We start from the raw sequence: 6,523 nt of genomic DNA, 5'->3' as shown, positions 1-6,523 counted from the left end.
CAACCGGGCCGGACAATTAGCTTTTTAGTTCCAAGTCAGATTCTGATGCGTAAACAACTCAAGCGCTCCCTGCCCCCACCTCTCCTCAGTACCTTCCCTCCCCCTCCGTCTCCTGCTCCTCCACCTGGACCAGCCCCACCCAGATGCCAACCAGCACTCCTCCGCCCTCCATCTTCCCTCTTCCACCCTCCGGGGCCTGGTGCAGAGTATCAACCACGGCCCACAGCACACAGGACTGTGCCTGGCTGTGCTTGGACAGCAGCCATCCTCTGCAGGCCTTGCTCTCTGCTATGCTTCTCAGTGAAAATGCAGGGGGAGGTGACAGGGACCACAGTATTTTCAGGGGATCTGCAAACCCAGCTTTCTACACCCCACCCCCATCTCCCTACCCCTGGCCGAGCCTTGCCCACCCTCTCAACCTCCCACCCTCTCATCTTATTGAGTATGAGCGCGTGCTTGTGTGTGTGTGTGTGTGTGTGTGTGTGTGCGCCTGCCTGCCTGCCTGCGCACGCGCCTGTTTGTAATTAAGCAGCTAATTGTGCCGGTTCTTGATTAGCTTGGGGGTGGTAATGTTCTAGCGAGATGAGGTGTTGTGTACAGTTCAGAACCATTTAGAGAAATTGGAGCTAATTTTGCTGTCTGCGCTTATTACTGCATTAATTTAATTTGGGTTGCTTTTAGCTCATTAACACATCTAATTAATTCGTTGACATCACTATTAAGATGTCTCTTTGAAATTGGCGTCTCTAGATAATGGGGATGGAGAGGCTGCCGCGCTGAGCTGCTTGGGAAGGCGGGGAAGGGAGGGGAGGAGGACGGGGCCACTAATGAATTTTCCATCAGGATCTCCCAGTGTGGCGGAGGGGGTGCAAGGCAGGCGGAGGGAGCGGAGACAAAGAAAGGGGGAAGTGGAGAGCTTGCGGCTGGCCGGCTCTTAAATATTGAATTGCTTATATAAACAAACAGCCCAGTCTGCAGAGTGGTGCCAGGCTGCACCCCACCCTGGCCTGCTGCCCTGTGCTCTGGGGGGCTCCCTGCTAAGCCAGAGTCAAGGTCAGCTCTGTGGGTGAAGGTCCAAACCTCCCTGAGGGACATTGGGAAGATGCCTTAAACATCTGGGGAAACTGAGGCTCGGGGACTGGTGTGGTGGTGCCCTAGATTCAGGGGAAGCTGGGTGACATTCGTCTGAGTCCCTCTGCATGCTGGCGTGGTGAGAGGGACCGCAGGAGGCTTGCCACCCACACTCTGGCCTTTCTGGTTTCTGCTGGGTATGGAAGAAGGAGTGGCTGGCAGTTCAGGCTCCCAATCCTAGCACTACACTCAGCAGGAGGATTGAGGTGGGGCCATCCTGGACTACATTGTGAGACTCAGGCTCAGAGGTTAACGTTCTCAGAAGTTCTCGAGGGAAGACCTCCCATTCTCTGTCCCTTCCTCATCAGGGCCCTGAGGTGACAGATGACACTCAGGAGACCAGGTAAGGCAGGATGGTAAACAGGCCACTCTTCTCTGGGAGGTGAGGCAGGGTAGCCTTCCAGGGGTAGGTGACTCCTGGGTTGGCTGTTGAGGGATGAAGAGATGTTTGTTTACGGTCAATTCTGGGCCCTCACCTAGCTCCAAGCACACAGCGAGGGCTCAGTTGATGTCTGTTTGCCTGTCCCTGGAAACAGCCTGGTCTCTGACCCATCTGCTGGGCTGGAGGAGGATGCTGCTTGGACACATCTGGATGAGGATGCTGCTGTGCACACATCTGTGCACCAGAACGGAGTAACTACTTCGAGGGCAGCATATAGGACATGGATACACAGAGGATTGAGCCAGCATCTGTCAGCCAGAAGGACCTCTGCGACTGTCTCCATTGTGGCCAAGGTGGGTCGGGATGGCTAGGAACCAGAATGGTGGCGCTTGCCACGGTCTCTACCCTCAAGGTGAGAGGTGAGAACCTGGGATCCTGGTTTCCCAAGGTCAGGTCTGCTGTACAGCAAAATGTCCTGAGTCTCGCAGGCCAGCACGGACGCAGACACTGATTAGCTGTGCTTTATGGGTTATTCGAGACAAGGCAGCCCAAGTGAATCTCCAAGTTTCAACACTCCCCCACCTCAGCCTTCCAGGTGCTGGGATTATAGGTGTGATGAGGTGGCTCATTAGTTAAGAGTGCACACTGTTCTTCCAGAGGACACAAGTTCGGCTCACCATCACACCAGTTGCTTTTCTTTTATTTAGTACTGGAGTTTGGACCCATGATTGAGCTATGCCCTCCAGCCCCCTCACTGGGGATTTCTAGGCAGGTGCTGTACCACTGAGCCACACCCTAGCCCTCACTGGGGGACTCTAGGCAGGTGCTCTACCACTGAGCCACACCCCAGCCCCTCACTGGGGGACTCTAGGCAGGGGCTCTACCATTGAGCCACACCCCAGCCCCTCACTGGGGGATTCTAGGTAGGGGCTCTACCACTGAATCATACTCTAGCCCCTTCATTGGAAGATTCTAAGCAGGTACTCTACCACTGAGCCACAGCCCAGCCCCTCACTGGGGGATTCTAGGCAGGTGCTCTACCACTGAGCCACACTCCAGCCCCTCACTGGGGGATTCTAGGCAGGGGCTCTACCACTGAGCCACACTCCAGCCCCTCACTGGGGGATTCTAGGCAGGGGCTCTACCACTGATTCATGTCTCTAACCCCTCTCTACTTTTAAAATCTTGAAGGCACCTTCAGTCTCCACCTTCATTAATAAACAAGTCACTCTAGATTACTCTGTGCAGCATGAAAACATGACACACACCTATTACAGGCCCTGTGATAGGACACTGTCTTCTCTCTGGACTGTCTTAGTGGACTTCAAGCATGGATACAGCTCACCCCAGGTCACCCCAGAATTTCAGAAGACTGAGGTAGGCCTGCACAGGGCCTGGTGCACATACCTCCTGGCTAGTCCCACCATCTAAGCACCTGGATGTGTGTCCCACCTCTCCTCTGACCAAGAAGCAGAAAACAGAGCCGGCGTCTTGCAAAGCCAGCTTGGCTGGGCATCGTGACTTTTTGCCAACCCTCTGCAGCAGACAGACGTCAAGCTTCTCAGAGTTTACATCATGTGGGATCCCTCCCCTCAGATGTGGGCAGGATACCTGCCTCCCCCCTAAACTATAGGATGTGAGACTGCAGTGTTGGGTCCATCGGCGTTTTGAGAGACTCCCTGCAAGCAGGTGTCCTGGCAACGAGAGGTGGCTTCCTGGGACAGCCCAAGAAGCTGTGGGGCTGTCCAGCAAGAGAGAGGGGTCTGCAGTCCCCTTCTGTAGCTGTGAGGACAGGCAGCTGCTTCCAGCTGCACCAGCCTGGAGGCAGCTTCTTCCACCACTGAGAGCTGTTAAGAATGGCCGGTCAGGTCATTTTCCTCCTCCTGAGCAGAGGACCTGGTCTCTGACCTATAGACACTGTGTCTGGGAGACTGGGCACTATGGCATGCTGGACAGGACTGGAAACCAGCTGCCCCCATCTTAAAGAGCCAATCACTGTTCTCTCCTCTGTACGTTGGACTCCTTGGTGGCCAGGCTTGCCTCTGATCACCTCAATGGAAGCATCACCTCCTTCAGGAAGTCCCCAGAACTGTCCCACCCTGTCGGCCACAGTGACAGGGTTCTTGGCCTGTGGGGAGAGCAGGACTGAGCAACCCTGACTCCTCCAGGGCCCAGCCCAAGTCTTGGGATGTCTCTGGGTTTTGGGACTGTCACAGAGAGGCCTGTGGGTACCAGGTTGGCAGAGCCTTCTGTCTAGGTCTCAGCGGGGCACTGTCCTAAGTGCCCATGCCCACCTGTCCAGCTTGGGGACATGTACCCCCAGTACACAGCCTTGAGAGTTCCTAAGCGCTGGTATGTCCCCAAGCCTTTAAAATTTTCAGCCCAGCAGCGCTGGCTGGCCACCACTGGTAACTTACTTGAAGCCACCGAGCTGTGGGACCACTCATGTCTCAGCCATAGGCAGCGTGCATGTGCTCATGTGTGGACATGCCTGCCTGTGGAGGCCAGAGGCCAACCTCCGTGTCATTCCTCAGGAGCCCTCCCCATTTTTTTTTAATTTTTTTTATTTTTTAAATTAAGACAAGGTCTGTCACTGGCCTGGAACTCAGATTCGGGCAGGCTAGCTGGCCAGAGGGCTCCAGGCATTCCCATCCCTTCCTGCCCAGTGCTGGGATCACAAGGGCACCCCAGGAAGCCTGGCTGGCTTTCTGCGGGTTCTGGGAATTAAACCTGCTTCTCAGGGTGGCATGCCGAGCACTTCCTGCGTGGACTGAGCTGTCTCCCCGTGGATCAGGAATGTTTAAAATATCACGCCAGTGCTCCAAACAGTTTCAGGGTGCTGGACTCCGGTAAAGTCCGCACAAACATTTCCAAATCGAATTTAAAATACTTCTAAAATCAGAAACACTGCCAGCCTCCAGCACTTTGGACAAAGGATCTTCAACCTGTATCAGGCTGAAGGAAAACCTGGGCTCAGAGATGTCGGGTGGCTTTACTGGAGACACACAGCAGGGACAGAAGTTGAACTCTGATCCCACAGCCCAGGTCTTTCTTCCTGTCCTTCCTTTGGGAGCCCCTTGAGAACTCAGGACTGCTAGCTGCTGGGGTCCCATTCTCCGCTAGTAGGCTCGGGTGGAGGGAAATTTCAATCCGATAACACAAATCTGCAATAACAGGTATAATTAATTTATAGAGAAGGCATTATGTAATTACCCTCAGTGCATTCCAGTTCCATGGATGAGGCTCACCAGCTCCCCAGTTAAGGTATGGGGCCTCGTGAAGACAGACGGGAAAGCGGTATTTCAATATTTCTTATAATTTTATATTGTCTCTAATGTCTCTCATGCTAATTTCATTATGCAACACAGTCGGCACAGTGATGTAATTATTGAAAAGTAATTTTGCAATAAATGGATTTAAATGTGTTGGCGTCCGTTGTAAATTCAATCTCTCGGCGAGGGTGCCGGGTGCAGACGGGAGGCGAGAGGGGATGGGGCCCCAGGCTGGAAATTGAGAAATCCCGGGTGGTTTCAACAGGGAGTCACCTTACACCTGCCAACGGCACTGGAGACTCCGAGGACTGGATTGCCACTCACTCTGGGCCCGCCCACAGCCTGCTCCTACCTGGGCTGGTGTTGGCCTCAGCTCCCAGGGACATCAAGACCCTCTTACAGCTAGAGAGTGTGAGGCCCGCTGCTCCAGTCCTTGCCTAGAACTTTGAAATAAAACCCAGACTCTCAGCATGGTGGCCCTCCTCTCCTGTGACTTCTTGCTCTCTGACCCACCTGCCAAGGGGCTCCTCCTCCAGTGGCAGGCTGCACCCCGGGGCCTGTGCACACGCTAATGTGGCTCTTCACGGTGCTCCTGTGCGTGGCTTGCCCAGATCTTCTCCACCCCAGGAACCTGTCTGACCACCCTTGCTGGGGCCTCAGTCATGGGACAGCACACCTTGACTGCCATACTGCCCCTGAAGCCTTGCCGGGCCATCCCTGTGCCTCTGTCTTCTCTGCAGGACGTTCGGCTTCAGGGTGTGTCCTTGAGCACCCATTGGCTCGAGCTGAGCTAGAGGGGCACGTGGAGGCAGCAGGCAGAGCTTGGTCTATAGGGCTAGGAGGCCTGAGCAGTCTTTGGATGTGAGTTCACCCTCCTTGACGGTTGAGGCTGCAGCTGCTGGCTGCTAGGAAAGGGTTAATCAGCAGAGAGACTCTGAGCAGGGTAGGGGTTGGGGGAGGATAGGTTGGTGTGGAGCTTGGGGCAGGGTGGAGCTGGGAGGGTCAGCTGAGCTGACCAGGCTCAGGTCAGCTCCCTGCACTGCACCTGGCGCCCTTGCCTTTCAAGTGGGGAAACACGCCTGAGTGTGTACACGGGAGGGCCTCCATATAGGCTCTGTGTGGAAGGGCTGGTCTCGTCTCCTGGGTCCAGGCCTCTAGGACAGGCTGTATTATCTGCTTTTGCTCCAAGAATGGTTCAAAGCTGTCCTCGAGGAAGGGACTTCTGTCTCTTCTTCACGCTGGGGATCGTGGGGCAGTGTCCTCACCCTCAGCAGCCTCACACGAGTGGGACACACACACACACACACACACACACACACACACTCACACACACAGATGCCTACATGTCCCTCTGTGTCCTGCCTCACCGCCCCAGCCAGCCCCGCTCCCCATCACTTCTGGAACTCTGGCTGCCCCCTGGCTTCTGGCTCCAGAGCCCTCTTGTCACGGCTGAACTCGATCTGCCATTTGTTCCTGGGCGATGTGCAAATTGGCAACTCATCGATTATTAATGAAGTGTTAATTGCGCTCAGCAACCGGCTTCCACGTGATGCTGTCTGGCGCTTTGGATGGGCTTTCCAGCACCGGCTTCCACATCTGTTGAGACCAGAGGCCTGGACCGGGGACAGGACCATGGGACACCGGCAGTTCTCGGGCCCCGTCGTCATGTCCCCTTAGATGGGTTGAACAGGAGAGCTAGGAGCCTGGATGGAAAGCAGCTCATTTCCTGAGAGGCTGA

General features: G+C 55.1%; 1 long non-coding RNA gene across 1 annotated transcript; it reads left to right on the top strand.

The window, feature by feature from the left end:
* Nucleotides 1-678: 678 nt before the first annotated feature.
* On the top strand, nucleotides 679-4,880 carry LOC132647956 (uncharacterized). The gene is made up of 3 exons (XR_009586283.1): nucleotides 679-1,474; nucleotides 1,668-1,866; nucleotides 2,832-4,880. It is a non-coding gene; the product is annotated as an uncharacterized LOC132647956 (long non-coding RNA).
* The last annotated feature ends 1,643 nt before the right edge of the window (nucleotides 4,881-6,523 follow it).

The sequence above is a fragment of the Meriones unguiculatus genome, chromosome 15 (assembly GCF_030254825.1).
Source record: "Meriones unguiculatus strain TT.TT164.6M chromosome 15, Bangor_MerUng_6.1, whole genome shotgun sequence".
Classification (NCBI taxonomy): domain Eukaryota; kingdom Metazoa; phylum Chordata; class Mammalia; order Rodentia; family Muridae; genus Meriones; species Meriones unguiculatus.
Note: the sequence above shows the minus strand (reverse complement) of the source record. Positions and strands in the feature narration are given on the sequence as shown.